General features: G+C 38.1%; 1 protein-coding gene and 1 pseudogene across 2 annotated transcripts in view; one reads left to right on the top strand and one right to left on the bottom strand.

The window, feature by feature from the left end:
* The window catches only part of LOC126374417 (hemicentin-2-like), a 418,670-nt gene that overhangs the window by 363,204 nt on the left and 32,755 nt on the right, over positions 1 to 22,711 (bottom strand). The window lies entirely within an intron of this gene.
* On the top strand, positions 3,485 to 4,251 carry LOC126374556 (dihydropteridine reductase-like; annotated as a pseudogene).

Raw genomic sequence — 22,711 nt, 5'->3', positions numbered from 1 at the left:
CACGGAATTAACAGGTGATTTGTCAGCCCAAAATGCTGCCACTGCAATAACGGAAGAGCTCATCAAAGAAATAGAAATTATTTATTGCGACCATGTGTTCGTACAAATTGTGGTGTTATAAAAATACAGAAGTAGGTAGTATAGTATCAACATGGACCCGATAAGGGCACAGCAATCCTCGAGCGTGCAGGTTTCAGGACACAGACAATAATGACCCTGACACGAGAGTTCTCGAGGTTGGTGTTCCACTCACAACCCACACGATAGAAAATGTAACAAAGGACAAAATACTTGTGCTTATCAGCGGGAGTATAATAAATAGGCTATTTATGTAATTACTGTAGGATCGTCATATTCATACCAAAGAATTTCAATGAAAATTTGGCCGAATACATGTACATAAAAACATATTTAATGTTATCAAACAAGATACTAATGAGCACAAATAAATTACCTTTATAAGGTATCAAAGGTAAATATAATAATGGAAGCATTTTGAATAGCAAATCAATGATATTGTGAACATAAATACAGGGTGTTAGTGACATTGTTACGAAAACTTTGAGGGATGATTTAGAGCATTATACTAGTAGTGTAATTGAGGAGCTCGGTGGCGCAGCGGTTAACGCGCTCGGTCTGCGATTGTTGAAGTTAAGCGACTTTCGCAATGGCCGGTCATAGGATGGGTGACCACAGAAAAAAAAAAAGTTTTCATCTCGAGCTCCTCCGTGCTTCGGAAGGCACGTTAAGTCGTTGGTCCCGGCTGCATTAACAGTCGTTAATAACCACCAATCCGCACTGGGCCCGCGTGGTGGTTTAAGGCCCGATCTCCCTATCCATCCATTCATAGGGAAGGCCCCTGCCCCAGCAGTGGGGACGTTAATGGGCTGGTGATGATGATGACTAGTAGTAAGCAGTGAGTGCCATTTTAAAAGCTGTCACAGAAACGCTGTTTGAATCATCTAATAAAGTTGTGAAGGCCTGAGATGATGATAGCTGAGTAGTTATCAAGTGGAAATTTCCGTCACATAAGTATGGAACTGAAAAATATTTAAAAAAATATAATTTTCATGAATTTTTCGACAGGAAATTCCACTCGATATCAACTCAGAATAATATGAATCATCTCCCTCAGTATTTTTTACGGTTTCACTAACACCCATATGTACTTGTACGGCTACCATTACATACTTGTACGGGGTGAAAGTAACATTGTAACGAATGCTGAGAGGGGTGATTCAGCTCATTATTCTGAGTTAATATCAAGTGAAATTTTCCATCGCAAAAGTAAAGAATTGAAAATAGGTAATTTAATTAGAATTTTGCCTATGTGTTCTCGCAAATTTTATTTGATTTGATTTGACGAAACATTCCACCTAATATTAACTGAGAATCATGGTCGGAATCATTCCCCTCAGTATTCGTTACGATGATACTACATCCTGTATGTACATAAGAAATGATAAAAATAAATAACCAATATGTTTGTACCAGAATACTTATTACATCAATATTGTATTAGAAATCATATAAATTATGTTATTTTTTGTAACCTTAATTTATGATATGAATTTGGCCCAGAAGATGCAAACTGTAAAAGGCTTACGCATATGAAAAACCCGGCGTGGTTGACAATTTATCTGATTGAGCGCTAATTGCTGTCGGCCCACTAGAGTCGATGAATTCTTTGAAATATAATTCTCTTATGCGCCCAACTGGGCATCCTCAGGAAATTTTATACCGGCTGAGAGCTCTCTGTGATCGGCGCTCAGTATTTAATGCCACATAAGCCAAACTTACAATAAATTACGCGAAAACCAGACAAAAGAAAGGAGAGACGCACATTATAATGACTTATCCAACATATATAAATGAACTCTATGGAAGTTTACCAACAACATAGAGTAAATAGTGATTCGCTATAAAAGTTATCAGCAAAGTTAGAAACTGTTACAGCCACTACGACAACGTAAACAATAAAAAAACAATAACAAAGGTACGCGAGTTGAAAGAGCCTTGTTTATTTGAAAACAGAACGTACTAAATTAGTTTTGCGTCCAAAACATACGTACAAATTGAAGTTCCGATAAGTTGCTCTAGTAAACAAGACTAAGGTACCTATGTGCGTACGGTAAAGTCACGATTTCCGTTCATTAATTGAATCGAACCACAGACTAAATACGTAATTGGAGCAAGGTCGTAATTATTGGTGAGCCAAAATGATTGTTATTTTAAGCTATGTTATTTACCTAAAGTAGCGAAGCCCCTTGACTGGGCTTCATCTGGGGACGTTTTTTATTACCAGTGATAACCATCAACGCTCCCCATTTGTCCGACCAAGTAGTTATTGCAATTTACGCAAATCTACAATCATCATCATCATCTCCTTAGCGTTATCCCGTTTTTCACGGGATCCGCTTACTTAACCTAAAAAATTGTCAGGTCCGGTTTTTCACAGAAGCGACTGCCTGTCGGACCTTCCAATCTGCGAAGGGAAAACCATTATAGCCCAATATAGGTTAGGTCACATACCTCTGAAACACATCAATAAACAAATCTACAATAAGAATAAAATGGTAGTAAAACCACAGTATAAGAGTCCTCAGCGCTTCTCATTTGCCTGTGTGTAACAATTGTTGTTTTTTATTAGATATATAAAAGGAAAAAACATGTCCAGCCAAGAAAAAAAAAGAAAAAAACGAATGCGAATTTGTGTGTTGGTTTTCAAGATTAGAGAATCACTTTTATCTTTTAGCTTTTCAAATTTTATATCATGAATTGATCTCAGGTTCTTAGATCGAAGCGATATACATAAAACTAGGACCGTATTGACACAATATGGTTTACTTAGTGCTTAAAACCACACGATTCCCCTGGACACCTTGTTTTGTTCAAACAAACGAACATACTAGAATTCTCAGAATCCTCCACTGTACGTTTGGACCATCCGCATTGAATGAGGAGCTCTCAAGCTTGTCAATGTAGACGTAACCTAAATGAGGTTAAAATGGCCACATCGGAACAATTCATCTAAAAAAGCAATATTGAAATTTGACATACAGATTACCTTTGTATCGCCCAACATGTAAGTGTGAGTGAAAGAGGCAGTCGCGGGTGGACAGCGGGTGCTCTCTTTCTCCTAGTTTATGGCGATTTTGACTAAAGTGACGCTCAGCGAGGGGGTGAAGTAAATCCGGCGCCGTACCCCCAGTGAATGGTGCGGGGCGGGGAGTGTCCTTTCTATTTAGCAGAGAATCTCCGTGAGATATTTCTATAGATTTTTAAAGGTAAAGTAAAAACCTCGTTTGTTAACAACATTCCCCAATGTCATATCTATCTATTAAATCTATTATTTGACACCTCAAGCTTGTCATCTGAACAAACAAAAGTGGTCATAGATAAGTCTCTCCAAAATTTCAATAATTGTGCTGGATGTTTTATTTATTAAACAATAGCATAAATACTTCAAAATTTTACACTCATAATGGCTGCTAAAGCTAAAAAGCTAATCATTTACGGAGGTCGCGGCTCTCTTGGAAGTGCTTGCATCAATCATTTCAAAGAAGCAAAGTATTGGATCGCCAGCATCGATTTCAAACCTAATGAAAAAGCCGATGCAAACATACAAGTAAAAAACACAACCTCTTGGTTAGCACAAGAGGCATAAGTGACAAAAGGGGTCGCTGACGCGCTGAAAGGCGAAAAAGTAGATGGAGTGATATGCGTCACTGGTGGATGGGTACGTGGAAACGCTGCTAATGAACTCTGCAAGACTGCAGAAGAAACATGGAAACAAACCGTTTGGACTTCCACAATAGCTGCTGTTCTTGCTACAAAGCACCTTAACAATGGAGGCTTGATCGCCTTAACTGGAGCTAAAGCTTCTCTAGGAGGCACCCCTGGGATGATCGGCTACGGAATGGCTAAAGCAGCAGTACATCAGCTGACTAAATCCCTAGGTTGTCCAGGCTCCGGGCTTCCTGAACAAGCGACGGCTGTAGCAGTGTTGCCAATAACTTTGGACACTGAAGCTAATAGAAAGTTGTTTCCTAAAGCTGACTACAGTTTGTGGACTCTTTAGCCTATGTGTGTAATCTATTTGACCAGTGGCTTCAAGGGAACGATCGACCGGTTAATGGCAGCCTCATAACTCTTCATTCTAAGGAAGAAAATGATACGCTTCCCATGTACAATAAAAAAGAGATAAAAGGTGATAATTATATACGTTATTATGTTGATAAAGGACCGTAAAAAATACCGTTTGAATGTAATTTGTTTTGGTTTTTAAGATTCAGCTAGAAAATCTGCATGACGTGCAGGTTTTGCGTAAAATGAAATTATATGTGTCTTGCTTGTATTTGGTATGTTTATTAATTACAGAATCCTACAATAAATGTTTGTTTAGTTTTATTTTGTAGTCTTCTTCTTCTATCGTGTGGGTTGTGAGGTGGAGTACCAACCTCATCAACCCTGGTGGCAGGGTTACTATAGAGCCGCCAAAGGTCCCTGACCGGGCTTATGTAACGACTACTAACATACATCAGTAAGTAGTAACCAGGACCAACGGCTTAACATGCCTTCCGAAGCACGAATCATCTTACATTCGGACAATCTGGTGATCAGTCAGTAATGTCCTAACCAAACTAGTGATCACAAAGTGATTTTTGTGATATGTTCCTACCGGGATTCGAATCCAGGGCCTCCGGATAGTTACACCAGGGTTGATGAGGTTGGTACTCCACCTCACAACCCACACGTTAAAAGAAGATTGCGCGAATAAAGTATTTCATTATTTCTATAAACCCTTTCCACTCTAGTTACTGTAAGACCTTTTAATTTGCTCCCAGACCAATCTGTTCGACAAAACGAATGGGTTTTGTTTGTTGTCTTATTGTTATGATCATTTTTATTGCTGGGGGACCTGAATGGGAGGTAAGGATGCGTAAGGGACATATTTCATTCCAAATGTTACTCGCAGTTAAAAAAACCAAACGGTTCCCTCTGTTTTTGATTCGGAATCCCTTGAATCGTTTACTTTTTAGGGAAAAATGTTGCTATTAAATATAGGGTTAGTGATATCGTAACGAAAACTCAACTGGGCACCCTTATTCTTGTTGTCTTAAACGTTGTACCGCGTGAGAGCCTTCAGTGCTCCCCATTTGTCCGGCCAAGTAGTTAATGCCATCTGCGGCAAATCTACAATAAGTCATGTCAAAAAAAGTAACGAAAACTTTGAGGGATGATTCAGGCCATGATTCTGGGTTGATATCAAATATATAACGCACCCGGGACCTTCGGGTCGTGAGCCCAACGCTGGTTTACTAGACCACGGAAGCCGTTAGTAGCTACTTGTCTCTCTTTATTTAAGAGCTGTGCTCTTGTCGGTGGAGTAATCGCCATTCCTCACTTCTTTCCGCTAAATCCGCCACCTCCTGATACGACACGACCTGCACTTTCTCTTTTATTTGTTTCATAAATTTATTTTTTGTTTTTGTTTGTTTTTATTTTTGTTGTTTTTTGTCACCGACAGTCATTCAGAGGGCATGCTTGATTTCGAGCATACCATTAATCTATGACAAGAAATGTCTGAACAAAAACAATTTAAGATAAATTAACTTTTGAAACTAATTATGCTTTCCCCTCTGGGAAAAGTAGAGTACGTTAATGTCAGCTAATGTAATAATGTCATCAAGAAATACAGGAAATAAGTCTTCTTTTTTTACTATCATGAGGTGGATTACCAACCTCATCAACCCTGCTGTTTCATGTAACTGGCTTAACGTGCCTTTCGAAGTTCAGATCATCTTACTTTCGTACAATCAGGTGATTCAAGCCTGCACTTACCAAACAAAGGACAGTCTCACAAAGTAATTTCGGCAATGTCCCCATCGGGAGTCGAACCCATACCTCCAGATTGTGAGCCTGACGCTCTAATGCCACGGGGTTTTTTTTTTTATTTAATGTTTGAGAATATAATCGCGAGCTTGTCATGTTTTCACATAAGTCGAATTATTCCTTTAGTAATATCTAAAATATAAATTAATATCAAAATTATTTTCAGCAATCGGGGATTACCTCAAAATAAGGAAAAATACTACGTATAGAACGGCAACTCTCCGCTCCCCACCAGCGTCTGAACTAGGTTTACCTCACCCCCCTCGAACACAGTTTAGACTTGAATCGTATGGAGTGACGTTGCGCGTGTTGATAATGTCGTTGTGTTGTTGATGAGTTGTTGTGTATGTCATGTGTGTAATGTGCGTGTTTGTGTATGTTGTGTTGTAATATGATGTTGTGGTGTCTGTGTAAAACGAGGTTGTATGTATGAAGTGTCCTGGGTGTGCTATTACGTTACGAATGATTTCACAAATAGGTCAAATATACGATGAGTGAAGTATGTTTATTTCTGAGCTCCCTCTGAGAGTTCGCATATTATACCTACCTGTCATACCTTGCACGGCTTATAGTCTAGTGGCTGAGCGTTGGGCTCACGAACCGGAGGTCCCGGGTTCAAATCCCGGTAGGGACATAACACATAAATTACTCTTATCCCTAGACATTTTAAGGCTGATCACCCACTTGTCCGAAATTAAGAAGATCCGTGCTTCGGAGGGCATGTTAAGGCCTTTCGCGGCTCCACAGTTGTTACTACTTTTCGCGGCTACTAGTAAAACGCCTTCGTCAACCCGCAATAGAGCAGTGTGGTGGAGTATGCTCCATACCCCCTCCTGTTGATGGAGCAGTGGGACTTATATACGTCCTAGCAGACCTGGCTGTTTAGGTCTATGTTATACATACATACATACATAAACTCACGCCCGTAATCCCTAATGGGGTGGATCTATGTCTATGTTATGTATACCGTTATCACGTCCTTAGAGTCATCACGTTTTTTCACGGGATATTTCTTCTTACAAACAAATCTGACAAGGTATTTCTCTTTAGAGAATTTTAATTTTTATAGCATTAACTTGTGATTAGGAAAACTCACAAAGAGAAAATTAAATGGAAAAGCTCTACGTCTTCTATAAGTCTTTATAATATTAGTGTAGATAATTGGCTGGGTGGATCAAATAGGTGGAATGCCTGTGAAAACGAGCCATTGGCAAAAGCAATATTATTCGCCAAATGCCTGTTGTGCTATAGACCATGAAAAACAAGTCAACAGTAATATTAGTCATTAGAAATGTTTCAAGCTTTCGGGTAGACGTAGAAAGGTCACATTGTAATAGAGGTGAAGTCTAGAGCACACGCCAGACACTTCATACAAAAAGCCTCGTTTAACATAGACTCTACACATTGATGTTATCTAACACGCGTATCTGTGTGTGTGTGTGTGTGTTGGGATTCTCTTAAAATGCATAAATGGTTTTGTCATAATTTTAATTATCATAATCATTTTTGCATAACGTTTTTTAGCATAATACCACTTTCCCATAATCACATCTAAGAATACTGGTTTGTTAGGTATAACTTATTTTTGGACTGATATTTGTTGGCATAAATTTTCGTATATATATATTTCGTAATAATAGTGTTTTGTCATAATTTTTACAAGGCATAAAGGTAGGTTAGGGTGCGGCGGGGGTGGCCCTTGGGGCACCCCTACGCCGCCAGCATGTTTATCTTACACACGAAAAGTATACTGAATGATGACCAACAGCATGAAATAGAGTCAAAAAATATAAAAAGTGACAATCATGAACCAAATGCAGCCAAGGAAAAAGTAAGTTTCGGAAATGTTCAAAGTTGTGCCAAAACTTTTCTTATTCGGAGTATAGTTTTTATGCTTATAATAATTATGCTTATATAATTATCATTATTGTCATTAATTATTATGCTTATCGTAGTTATGAGTTTCAAAATTATGCTTAAAGAGTTATGACAAATTAATACTATGCGTAACTAATAATAGGACAAGTAACATTATGCCATGGTAAATTATTACATAAAATTTTATGAGTAAAAATAGAGAACCGTGTGTGTTACCTGACGCCCATACGATTGAAGACTAAAGTAAGACCGAGGGGGTGAGGTAAATCTACCACAGCCACTGGTGCGGAGCGGAGAGTTGCCATTCTATACGTATTTATTCATTATTCTATGGCCACTTTAAAAATGAAATTAGGTGTAATTAAAGAAATATTCGTTAATAAGAACATCGCGTTACGACAACGCGCAAAGTCTGCGCTAGATCGATTTGGTATGTTTTTTGTTTTAAATGTTGATTTTTATCTCGAATACGGCCTCTGTGTTCCGCTGGTTGAGTATTGGGCTCACGATCCGGAGGTCCCAGGTTCGACCGAATCTACACTAAATAAAAATTAAGTAGCTATTATTCTTAAGTCTCAAGTATGAGCTATTTTTTACGAGAAAAAGTAATATACTGGCTTTACAACAGACATATTCGACCCCTGTTCAGAAACACACATGAAAGACTACCTTCGCTTCGTTACCGAAACGTTTAGATGAAATCTTTTCTATTTTCTCGCTATCTGATATCTAGCGAGGTGTGAAACTGACCTAACTTTTTGGACGCGTGCCAAAACACCTGCAATCTGTTACTCCTACCTTAAGTTGGTACATTTACGAAATTCCCGTAAAATTCTAGCCTTATTGACTCTGACAGTTGAAAGGTAAAAAGTGAATTATACGCAAGTAGGTACAGTCACCGTGGTCTAGTGGTTCATTGGGATTACGATCGAGGTCCGAGTTCGTTTCCAATGGGGACACTGTCGAAACACCCTTTGTAAGACAGTCCTTTGTTTGGCTAGGACATTGCAGGATGAATCACTTGTACGAAAAAGTAAGATGAATCCGTTCTTCGGAAGGCACGTTACGCCGTACCAACGGCTACTAGCTTAAATACCTACAGCTCGCAGTGGAGCAGCGTGGTGGAGTATACTACATACCCCCTCCAGTTGACTGAGGGGAGGCCTGTGCTCAGCAGTGGGACGTACATAGGCTGTTTAGTTTATGTATGTATGTACCTAAGTACACAATCTCACCTGATGATGAGTGACGATGTGGTCTAGGGTGGATCACACTTACCTAGCAAAAGCTTATTCACTCTAGCCCCGAAGACTATCAACCTATCTAGCTCTCATATCAGCATGTCTAGCTTCAAATCAAGGTTTTGTTGACGAAAATTCCATCAAAATGAAACCTTTTTGAAATAAGTCGCACTATTGGGGACGATATTCTAATGATCGACTCTCAAGCCTATTTTTGCACATAATCCGAAGTGTCACGGTGCGGTGGTACCTATCACGTGTTTCCCAGGATTCGTGCCCGATTAATGGCATTAGGCTTGCTAGCTAATGCATGTGACTTAAACATAGTAGGCGAGGAATGGATGTATATACTGTACAAATCTGCTTACCACTTTGGGGATACAGTCCTGATGCTGTTATGTTGCGTTGCGTTACGTAACTTTATGTTACATTATGTTGCTTTTATGTTATATTATAATATGTTATGTCCATAACTTTTGGTTTTACTTTTAGGTATTTATTTTTTGTTGCACCATCCCGCATCCAAGTTTGTAAATGTTTATTTCCTTTTGGTGGTTGCCTGGAAGAAATTGCTCTAGAGCAATAAGGCCGCCCAAATTGTACTGTATTCATGTGTTATGTCTGATTGTTTAAATGTAGTTCTGTGCAATAAAGTGCATTTGATTTGATTTGATTCATTATACTTATATGTCAGGACTTCGTATCAAAAGTGGTTGCAAGTTCTTTACAGATTACTCGTAGCTCTAACGGCCTAAGTGAACGGAGCCTGTGAAAAACGGGATAATTCTAGGGTGATAATGATCAATATGATCTCATGAAAATATTTTTTTGGGATCTTGGCTTGCGTGCCTATTGCTTAAAATTCAACCTAAACCTCTTCACAAGCAGAAAACCTTATTAATATTCTACAGGTATTTCTTCTATAAAGATAAGAAAATGGGAATTAATTAAATCTAGCTAGTATAAAACCTGCAAATTGAAAGAGAGCCTACTTAATTAATTTTGAGAAGCGCCCCGTTTATATATTGTCTTATTAATGGTACTACTGTACATTAGTTCCTGCAGACTCTATATTGAGGGTTTCGTACAATAGACAAAGCGAATGCTATCTACGTAGATAAACTTCACACGGCTATGGGTCACAGCTTTGGACATACAGGGACATGATAGTGACAACGTAACGAATACTGAGGGGGATGATTCTGCTCATGATTCTGAGTTAATATCAAGTGAAATTTTCCATCGCAAAATTCATGTTTTTAATTCTATACTTTTTTGATGGAAAATTCAACTTGATATTAACTCAGAATAATGAGCTGAATAGTCCCCCTCAGCATTCATTACGTGTCACTTACACCAATTACAAGTACGTTCATGTAGCAATACAAGTAAGTTAGGATGCTAGCGACATCGTAACGAATACTGAGGGGAATGATTCTGAGTTGATATCAAGTGGAATTTTCTGTTGGAAAATTCATGTTTCTTTTTTTAAATATAATTAGTTTCTTACTTTTGCAACGGAAAATTCCGCTTGATATCAACTCAGAGTCATTCCCCTCAGTATTCGTTACAATGTCACTAACACTCTGTTATTGTTGTCGCGGTTTCCGAGCCGCAACGGCTGAACCCAAGTCTTTTCTTGATATATTTTTATCAAAACAACTTATTAATTTACTTACAAAAAGACACTTTTAATTAACTTACAAAAAGAGACAGCCTATAAGGTTAGAGTGAATAGGGTTTAGTAACTATTTAAGAAAAAAAAGAAGATGTAAAGATTGACATATTACACAATATATTCAGCTGTTTATCATCCCTAGCTTCTCATAAGAGTTGATTAACAGGTGTTGTTATCTTGAGCTGTTTACCTGTCACCATATTAACATAACACAACATCACGCCTGTATCCTCAAAGAGATAGACAGAGATACAACTACTCTCTCTTTTTATTTAAGAGCTGCGCTCTTGTCGGTGGAGTAATCGCCATTACTCCATAGATCATAGGGCGTGTAGAACGGTGGTTGCCCCAATCGCCTTCCGTTCCGCAGTACACCGACCAATTTCTCAATCGGTGATGTTCTAGCTAGAGCCCTACCAAAATCCATTTCCTCGGCCACCTACTATTCACCAGCTATGTTTAAACCCCATGTAATAGAGGGCAATCCACATGTTTTACAATTAAGATCGTACCATACTTTATCATATCGTCACTGGAAAGGCAAAATTACGTAAGCGCCAAAATAGGTATTTTGGTTTCAGTTTCTTAAACGACAGGTTTTTGGTGCTTTTTTCGTGACTGGTGTATAAGTCATATTGTGTAAAAAAGCAATATTGCTATTTGACATTTGCGCACATGAAAGTAAGTTTGCAATGCAAACAAATGTCAAATAGCAATATTGTTTTTTATAGGAATTACTTCGATGTTGCCTTTTTAACTCCCCAATACCCTACCAAGTGTGACAGCAAGAATAGTAACTACTGATTACCTAATACATAGTAAGAATTGGTTCTCTGGGGTTAGGTTAGGTTAGGTTAGGTTACGAATAAAAATCTGTACAGCGCCATCTATATTGTTTTTGAGGAACGTAGTCTGAAAATTCCCTCATTAGTGACTATATATCAATAAAGATAATGATTTAAAATGGCTTCAAAGTGCGGTACGATCTATCAGCGTGTTTTGTGACGTTAATCGAGATCAGACGGATAGATTCTGTTCTAACAGTTCCTATACGTACATTTCAACAAAATCAAATCAAATCAAATCAAATATACTTTATTGCACAGAACTAAATTTCAACAAACAGACATAACACATGAACACAGTACAATTTGGGCGGCTTTATTGCTGTGGAGCAATTTCTTCCAGGCAACCACCAAAAGGAAACAAACATTTACAAACAACTTGGATGCGGGATGGTGCAACAAAAATAAATACCTAAAAGTAAAACTAAAGTTAACAAACTGTATATTCTTCACCAAAATCTCCCCCTTCTTTAAACATGGGTGGGTTTGGAGCATACTCCAACATGTTTTACTCTGATTAATGATTGCCGGGCGCGCAGCCAAACCAGTTGTCGTAATTTTAAGCCGCTCCAAATTCCCCGACTTACTTTAACGACTAACTGATCAGATTCATATAATGCATTCAGCTGTTCTATGTCTCCAACTGATATTATAATATCTTTATTCAGTTAGTAACATAGTTACACTTTGAATCGTCGATTTTAACGAGCGGATGAAACCATCCGCCTAAAACTACTGCAGCTACTCACAACCTATAGAGTCGAGGAAAAGAAGCTGCAAGAAAAACCAGCACAGGGTCTAAGACGTTTTTAAAAAAAACGTAGAATATTTTTATACAATTCAGTAATTTGGCTGCCTAATATCGGTTCCCAGACGGTTAATCCTGTGCATTAATATCTTCTAAATAAATACTAAACTGTTAATGACCTTCTGAGTTTCTGTTTAACACTGTCTATAGGAATCTTTTTGTAAAAAACATAAAAATTGCCCCTTAAGGATTTGGATAATGTAAACTTTAATGTTTAATTCGGTCAGTAAAATGACTATAATAATTAGTTCCGTCTCACATGCAAATACTCAAAAGGGACACTCACACACGACGCTACTAGCATGGAGTAACTGCTACTTCTTCTTATCTTGTGGGTTGTGAGGTGGAATACCAACCTCATCAACCCTGGTGTCAGGGTTATTACTGAGCCGCCAAAGGCCCCTGACATGGCTCCTGTAACGACTAACCGTGTAAGGGACCAACGGCTTAACGTGCCTTCCGAAGCACGGATCATCTTACTTTCGGACAATCTGTTGAATAACTTGTAATACTACGTATCTCCCCACCAGCGCCTGAGCTAAGTTTACCTCACCCCTCTTCGAACATAGTTTATACTTAAATCGTATGGTCTCACACTTCACACACACAGATGCGCGTGTACGATAATATCAATGTGTAGTGTCTGTGTAAAACGAGGTTGTTTGTATGAAGTGTCCGTGGTTTGCTACTGATGTAAGTAAGTAGTCGTTACATGAGCCATGTTAGGGGGGTATGGTGGCTCAATAACAACCCTGACAGGGGTGGATAAGGTTGGTAATCAACTCCACAACCTATTACACAGATTACATAATTTCTTTGAGTAATAGGCTAATTGATAACCTAATTTTTAACCTTATTTGAGACACTTTTTACGAAACGTCAAAATTAAAGTTTTCGTTGGAGTTTGTATGGAAATACCGTCTTGTGACGTTATCAATAACACCGCTCAAAAGTTGTACTTAATGTTACTTAATTCACATATAAAAAACGAAAATAAGTCGAAAAGTAAAATGAGATTGATTTTTGATCATCTTAGACTGGCTTCTATTTCTAGATTAGCATTTTATTATTTATCTTTGACCCAGTCATACCTTTTTTTATGACATAAACTACTTGGCCGGACGAATGGGGAGCGCTGTGGGCTCTAAAAGTCTAACACCCAATTATAAAAGTAGTATTCACTACCTGACATTACTGCTTAGCACTACTGCAAATTATATTCACTACTATCACCCGCAATAAAGTGTTTTACGCGAACACATTACGACCCATTTTCTAATACTAGCGGGTACTAACACCAGTTATTAGTATAATCTCCAAAGTAACTACACAATAACACTAACCATTATATTCTAAGTACTTTAGTTGAGGTACTGATACTATACCTAAAGTGAAATTCTGTGTCTGTATTTAAAATCAAATGTCCTTTCGGAAATTATGGACTATTAGCTTTTGCCCGCGGCTTCGCTCGCGTTAAATTCGAGGTAACGCGGTTTCCCATTCCTAATGTAACAAAGTTTAGCTACCTACTTTGAAAACTGCGAAAAGTCCTATTTACAATTTTATAATATATACATTGTGAGTGACATCGTAACGAATATTGAGGAGGATGATTGTGACCATGATTCTGAGTTAATATCAAGTGGAATTTTCATGATTTTCTTTTTGTTTTTTTTTTATTATTTTCAATTATATACCTTAGCGATGGAAAATTCCACTTTGAAAATTCATCATCATCATCATCAGCCGTACGACGCCCACTGCTGGGCATAGGCTTCCCCCAAGGATCTCCACGACGATCGGTCCTGCGCTGCCCGCATCCAGCGGCTTCCCGCGACCTTCACCAGATCCACCTTGTAGCGGGCCTACCCACTGAGCGTCTTCCGACACGTGGTCGCCACTCTAGAACCCTTCCGCCCCAGCGGCCATCGGTTCTCCTCGCACTTTGAATAAACTCAGAATAATTAGCTGATTCATCCCCCTCAGTATTCGTTACGATGTCACTTAGTCAAGATTATTTTATTTGTCATTTTTGTTGTTAGTCAAGATTAGGCCGTTCGATTTTCTTCTACTTTACGGTACCTATGTATCATTAGAGCAATAAGGCCGCCCAAATTGTACTGTATTCTTGTGTTACTTATGTCTGATTGTTTAAATTTAGTTCTGTGCAATAAAGTAGATTTGATTTGATTGGATTTTTTTTTGTTACTTATAAGTCCATTGCCTAAGCACAGAACGGGTACTCCATACAAAACAATCCACTAGACTTAAAATCACCTACGCGGGACCTTATTTGGGCGACAAATGGTAGAGCATGTTAAATGGTCGAGCCTACTCTGCTAATGAAAACTGTTTTTTTTTTTAATTCTATAGTATGTGAATTGAAAACAAAAAAAAACAAAACCTCAACGTATTTTTTCTAAAACCAAACCCGTATTGAAAAAACAAACCCTTTCGAACGATTTAACACAATTCGTATCGACGATAAAAAATGTCGCATTCGAAGGGTGGTACCCTAAAAATGCCAAAAAAGACAGCTCTATTTACAAAACGTTGCAAATAAACATTCTAGGGGCTCCGACGGATCCATAAATATTCTACGGAACCCGGTAGGAAACTGACAAGCTCATTATTTATTTAGTCAGCTAGCTCAAGAGATTTTGTCAGTTCGCAAGTTGTCTTTGATAAATTAGCTGTGTGTTCATTTCAGGGTATATTACCTCAAAGCATATAATAAGGAATGATACTACGTAAAGAATGGCAACTTTCCGCTCCCCACCAGTGCCTGAGCTAGGTTTACCTCACCCCTTGGTCTTACTTTAGTCTTCAATCGTATGGGCGTCATACGTCACACACACAGATGCGCGTGTACGATATGTCTATGTGTGGTGTCTGTGTAATACGAATGTGTGGTGTCTGTGTCTCTGTGTGTGTGTGTATTCAAAGGTAGTTATGGAGTAGTAAATGCATATACCGGCGTTAGTGACACCGTAATAAAAACTTTGAGGGATGAGGGGTGGAATATTACATGCATATACAACCTCTGAGGAGCTCGGTGGCGCAACGGCTAACGCGCTCGGTCTGCGATTGTTGAAGTAAAGCAACTTTCGCAAAGGCCGGTCATAGGATGGGTGACCACAAAAAAAAAGTTTTCATCTCGAGCTCCTCCGTGTTTCGGAAGGCACGTTAAGCCGTTGGTCCCGGCTGCATTAGCAGTCGTTAATAACCATCAATCCGCACTGGGCCCGCGTGATGGTTTAAGGCCCGATCTCCATATCCATCCATAAGGAAGGCCCGTGCCCTAGCAGTGGGGACGTTAATGGGCTGATGATGATGATACAACCTCACGCCTATTTCCCATCGGCAACCATCGGACGTACTTCTCTTGCTTCCTCCACATTCATCAATCGTTTAATACACGCACGCCAGTTCATATTAGATCGTATTGAAACTTTTCTACGGACATCTCCAATTTAGTCAATGTACGTCATTCTAGGTCTTCCTCTGCCAGCCCTACCACCAACCTTCGCTTTAAATACTGCTTTCGTAATCCTATTATTATTCATCCGCTCTAACTCGAATATTTCGTCGCATAAGTATGAAACTGGAGATAATACATAATATAATTTACAAAAACACAAAGAAAATTATGAATTTTCCGGTCACGCTATATTTCTATATATCAAGGTCTGAATCATCCCTCAAAGTTTTCATTACGGTGTCCCTGATATACTGTATTTAAATCCTTTTCTAATTTCCATGGCAACTTACCGACTTAATAATTAATAATAGCGTACCCGAAATTACACACGGTAGTAACTACCCGTGTGTAATTACGCAATCAAAGTTTCCCAATTTGATATGGTAACTTTTTCCACATGATTACTTCGCTAACAGGGTCTTTTACAAACTGCTTAGCCAGTTGAACAAGCCGGTTCTATGTATTTTGTATCCTTATAGACAGTGACGTAACGAAGTGATTGAGTACCTATCTATAGACATTAATCACGCCAGTTACCGTAAGGGATGGGCAGTACTGCAATAGGTCAAAAAAAAACCCAAATTTTGTTGACATTGCGCACTTACATAAACAGCCGATATTTTCCTTCACCGTTGACCACGTGACAATCATTTATGATCCAAACATGAAGTCGAAAACAAATTGGTCAATCATTGGTTTAGGCCTGAGCTCGATTCGAATCTGCGACTCAAAGTGAGAGGCAAGTGTTCTACCAACTGGGCTAGCAAGGCTTTTATCGATGTGTCCTCCATCGATTGATAAGATCGTATATTACGCCGATTACAACAGAAAAGCAGCTCTACACATTTCTTTTCTTTACGCCCAGTCTAATAGAGAAATGAAACCTTTCTATCACATGAGATAAGGACTTCTACTAGTGAAAACGTTTGCTTTTACTACCTACTTAAATAGACAACCGGAAAATATTCTCTTTCACGATGTGAACACTAAACACTTTTCGATCCATCACCGTCTGTTACATAAACATACGGAATTCTTACTATCGTCATGTTATCTTAAGACCTGATAGATAAGTCATTACATGAGCCATGTCAGGGGTCTTTGACGGCTCAATAACCCTAACTCCAGGAGCTTATTTCATAAAACTAACAATTGCCTATTTGACAGTTGTAATAATAAAATATCATTTATCGATAATTATCGAATCGAATCGATTTTTTTTTATTAAGATCATTTTTAAATATTTTATCTTTACAAGATAAAACTGAGGTTTTTTTTCCAAAACACGGGCGGCCATGACTGTCGTTGTTATTTAGAAAAGTAAGTTTTTACAATCGTTTATACATCCATTCCTCAACAAGTAGGTATGTACTAGTAACAGGGGCGAACCTATCGCACCTAATCGGGCACAAATCAGGAATGTGATATAAAATCAAAGAAAAAAACATTTATTTTCATATTGGACGCCATATTAAGAAACAAGAAGACAAAATAATTAAATCATTTATAAAAATTAACCACTTAAAATACACGTAGATGAAGACGTCCATAATAAAAAATGGATATCAACAATATATGATACGAAATACGACTTCAAACTCAGTAAGTAAATCAAAACCAATGGTTTAAAAACCCGAGCCGAGGATTCGAACCAGTGATATTAAATATAAAACAATTAGCAATAAATAATCATATAATTTAAAAGTCACCTTTTGTACGGGATCCTATTATTTACTTATTGTACAAAAAAATGTGTTCTATTGTTTAGAATAAATAAATAGGTAACGAATGACAGCAAATACTAATAACGCCGCCATCTTTGCGTTGTCATCCTTCAGTTGCGTGCGGCCTTCCGATTGGTTATTTACAGATTACGTCAAATCATAGATTGCCATCTGCAACGTGATAGATTGCTTGTGGTGTGCTCTGTGGCACTGAGGGACTTATCCTCGCTACCCACCAATAATAATAGCATAGCAATAAATCTTAGCTTCTATGGTTGACTGGGAGTGAAAAAAAAAAACATAGAACACGTTAAGCAGCTCGTCTTCTCGGATATGTCGTAAAATACAAAATAGGGATTGTGTTCTATCTAACATGAATTCTAATCCACTGAATTCGACTTTGTGAGTTTGAATTAATTAATTAATAATGCTTTATTACGCAGATAAACAAAGAACACTTATAAGAAGAAACTAAAAGTGACATTTTGAATTTAAATTTGTGAGTGATTTGATTTGAGAGTTTGAATTCACTATGGAATTTGTATGACGTCATAGAAAAACGAGATAAAATGTCGGACTTATTTTTACTTTTTTTTTTATTAAAATTCATAAAAATAATAATAGAATAATAGAATTGCAAAAGCGGTATATAAAGCGAAAGTTGATGGTAGGGCTGGCAGAGGAAGACCTAGAAGGACTTACATTGACCAAATTGGAGATGTCCTTAGAAAAGGTTTAATACGATCTACGTGCGTGCGTGTATGAAACGATTGATGAATGTAGAGGAAGCAAGAGAAGTGTGTCAGGATCGAAGCAAATGGAATTCTATAGTCTTTGCTTACCCCGGTGGGAAATAGGCGTAAGTTTATGTATGTATGTATGTAAAATTCATAAATAAGTTAAATAGAAAACGAAGATGTTTTTGGTTAGTTTTAGATCTTTGATTTAGTATTCAGAATTTCATAATTTATCTTAAATCGTGGTTTCCATGATTTGTGCTTGGTTAATGGCAATAGGCTCGCCTATCATTACATAGAACTTAAACGTACTTGACGAGGAGTGAGTGAATTGTATCTATACACCTCTGCCTACCCCTTCCGGATATAGGCGTGGTGCTATGTTTTTCATTAGTAAATATCTTCTAAATATATAAAAGGAGAAACTGACTGACTGACATATCAACGCACAGCCTAAACGGCTAAACGTAGGCACTTGAAATTTGGATGGGACGTAGCTTAGGTACCGTAGAGGTGCAATAAGAAATAAATTTCCGGAATTCCCACGGGAACGGGAATTAGCGGGAAAATCCTTTTGTATGAAAAATCTAAACCGCTTAAGTTAGACGCTTGAAATTTGACATGCAGGTACCTTAGTTAACTTAAAGCTTAGTTGCAACAGGATATTGCAAAATTCCCACGGAAACGGGAGTTAGCGGGGGAAACATTTGTATGAAAAAATCTAAACTGCATAAGTTAGATGCTTGAAATTTGATATGCACTCCCAGACACACAAAGATCTCTCTTTTATAACACGCCACGCGGACGAAGTCGCGAGCAAAAGCTAGTGTTTTTATATACCCTTTCATCCTAGCTTGTACAATTTTCTTCTATTACTTGGACAAATAAATCTTTGTTTTAAGTTTACGCGGTTATTATCATAATTAAAGCACATAATAACGGGTTCTTAAGAACGGGGCGGTAAGAACCCGTTATTATGTGCTTTAAATCAATCTTCTTCTTCTTGTCGTTTCGATGGCATTCAGATATTTTCAGTCCAGTACTTTGCCACCCGGACAGCATTTTCGGTGGCATTCACCAGCTCCTCTCGCGTACAGGTATCAGAACACCCGGGGAAAGATGCCATGTGAGCCGTATGGCATAATACCATAGACGCAACTCAGGTCCGATGCGTTGGGAAAACCCCACCTGGACAAGCTATCTTTACTTCGGCCAATCAATCAATCAATTCGACAAATCAATTTAGCTACAACTCTTATCTCACTCCGTAACTTAAATACATTTTTACAAAATAGACGAGAAAAGAACCAATAGACCATCCTTGGAATTTCTAATATACTTCTGTCTATCATTCGTTCCTCTATTTATTGGTACTCGTATCACGTATAAACTGATGCATAGCAACTAGTCTCCATAAGTAAAATAGGGAAGGCCTAAGAGCTGTCGGTCGAAAGGCAACTATCGATATAACTGAAAAGAACCAACTATTCTCAGTAGTTCCTAGCTTTAGCAGTTCCTCTGAAGGAACTACTGAGCATTTTTTGTCCTTGTAGTTCCCTCAAAGGAACTAAAGGAACTACTGAGACTACCAAGTTCCTTTATTTCTGTATCAAGTGTCAGGAAAGAGATTAACTCAAAATCATTTACATACAAGCACACAATACGTTTTCAAAAGTGAAATTCACTGAAATTGTTTTTGTTCAGACAATTCCTGTCATAGATTAATGGTGTGCAGGAAATCAACAATAAGCCTCCCTTGATTGGATGTCGGTAAAAAGGCATTAAAGTCACGGAAAAGAACGTGTTATCGAGAGATTGTTATGTATACCTTATAATTAAGTTCGAAGTCATGTACTTTGCACGTTAGATAGATAGATAGATAGACTCTTTATTTAGGTTTAAGACGTTACTTACATAAATTTCTTAATATTAAAATTTGAACTTATATGAAATGTAAGTAAGACTTAAAACTAAAAAGGGTACTAGCTCGGCTAATGTCGTATCGACCCACATGAGGGACAATAATACAAAAAACTTAAACTAATAACAAATCAATTATCAGCAACAGACTCTGTGCTATTAAAATAAAAACATTATGCGCACTGTTACGTAAGTTATTAACACCTGTGCTTGTATTTATTTTGTTTTTTGTTTTATCATTAAACTTTTGTTCAGAAAGCCGTGGTAGCCCAGTTGGTAGAACGCCTGCCTCTCACTTTGAGGTCGCAGGTTCGAATCCAGCACAGGCCTAAACCAATAATTGTCGAATTTGTTTTCGAATTCATGTTTGCATCATAAATGATTATCACGTACTCAGCGGTAAAGGAAAACGTCGTGAAGAAATCCACATTCCCGAGAAATGCATTTTCGGAGGTATGTGACCTAATCTGTATTGGGCTGGTTTTCCCTTCGCGGGTTGGAAGTTCAGACAGGCAGTCGCTTCTGTAAAAAACCGGACCTGTCAAATATTCAGGTTAGGTAAGCGGATGCTGTGAATAACGGGATAATGCTAGGGAGATGATGATTTAAATGTTGTTCAGTGAGTGCGAATGAACATTTGTAATTACTCAGATTGTCATGTAAGTTACATTATTAATATTATTATCTTTAATGAAAATAAACTACATTTGAACGTGAAAAGAAGCGAAAAACAAATTGGCCTTCAGCAGGTTCCTAGAAGACGAAACGTCGACTCAGCTTTTAATGTTTCTGTTTTTTTAAATTATGTTTAATATGACATATTAGCCTATGCTCTATGTAACGATAAATCAGATGTAAATTTCCTTTGTATTTTAAAACAATAAAGAGTATACAAACAAACGTTTTATAGGTTTGCCTTGGGTGACATTCGCCATAGGGCTCGGTTCTATCGATAGTTTCACAACACTAGAACACGGCACAAGGGATGGTAGCGATAAAATTCACGTGTCCACTTCAGTGAATTTGCGGCCTATTCATACTGTTTAAATGGTTTAAATATATACTTGGATATTCCAAGGTATATTAGGATAAAAATAAAATAAATAAAAACAATAGCTTTGCGTATTATAAAATAAAATGTAACTTAGTATGTACTTAGTATCATGATTATGTTTATTGTGGCTTCCAGAATTGAGTAGTTTCCAACTAGTCAAATCAGTTACTTTTACTAATCGTCAAAACACGAAATTACTATGGAATTTGTACGAAAAAACGTGACAAAATAACACACTTATTTTTACATTTTTCATTATTAAAATTCATAAAATAAGTTACTTTAATAGAAAAAAGAAAAAAAAAAGTCACATTTAGATCTGTCTTTATTCAGTAATCAGAATTTCATCATTTGGATCACGCTTGGCTAGCAGATGCCTATTACATAAATAGCCTATATACGTCCCACTGCTGGGCACAGGCCTCCCCTCAATCAACCGGAGAGGGTATGAAGCATACTCCACCACGCTGCTCCACTGCGGGTTGGTGGAGGTGTTTCTACGACTAATAGCCGGGACCAACGGCTTAACGTGCCCTCCGAAGCAAGGAATCATCTTACTTTTTCGGACAATCAGGTGATTCAAGCCTGAAAAGTCCTTACCAAACAAAGGACAGTCTGACAAAGTGATTTCGACAATGTCCCCATCGGGAATCGAATCCGGACCTCCAGATCGTGAGCCTCGCTCTAACCTCTAGACCACGGAGGCTGTTGTTGTGGACGGAGCAGATGCCTTTTATTTATGGCTATTTTTACGGCACTGTCAGACTCGTAGTTGTCCGGGTTTTTCCTCACCAGGCTGCTCCACTTATGTATGTAGCAAAATCGCATACCATTTATTAACTAGAACAATGTCTGTTGCCTACAAAGTATAGGACAGTAATTACGAACTCTAGTGGCACAATTCTGTCACTTTTTTTCTGCTTCGACAACTAGACGAGGTCACTTAGGGTTGTACGGTCACGAGTACCATGTCTGCACTTTGAAACCATGTCACGTTAACTTTTTTGACAAATTGAACTGTAAGTCTCACTAAATGTCAAATATGTTAGTGCGGCAGGGTTCTAAAGTGGGTACATTATATTGCTCATGACTGTACATCTAGCCGGCTTCGCTAGCCGCGATCATAATCCAGGATGTTTTAAAGAAAGACAGAGGCCCATCAAAGACACACGCGAAATGAGAGGGGTAGAGGCGAAAGTGTTGGCAAACCCCGGACACTTCATACAAACAACCTCGTTTTACACAGACACTACACATTGACGTTATTATACACGCGCAACTGTGTGTGTGACGTCTGACGCCATACGATTCAAGTCTCAACTATGTTCGAGGGGGGGTGAGGTAAACACCCCCCCACACACACTCTGATGTGATGTCATTATAATGTATATATATGTAATCCGTGTCTGTGGTGTCCTAAATAATAAATGTTTCTTTCTTTCTTTCTTTC

Source organism: Pectinophora gossypiella, chromosome 17 (assembly GCF_024362695.1).
Source record: "Pectinophora gossypiella chromosome 17, ilPecGoss1.1, whole genome shotgun sequence".
In the NCBI taxonomy this organism is placed as follows: Eukaryota; Metazoa; Arthropoda; class Insecta; order Lepidoptera; family Gelechiidae; genus Pectinophora; species Pectinophora gossypiella.
This window is presented reverse-complemented; position numbering and strand designations above follow the sequence as displayed.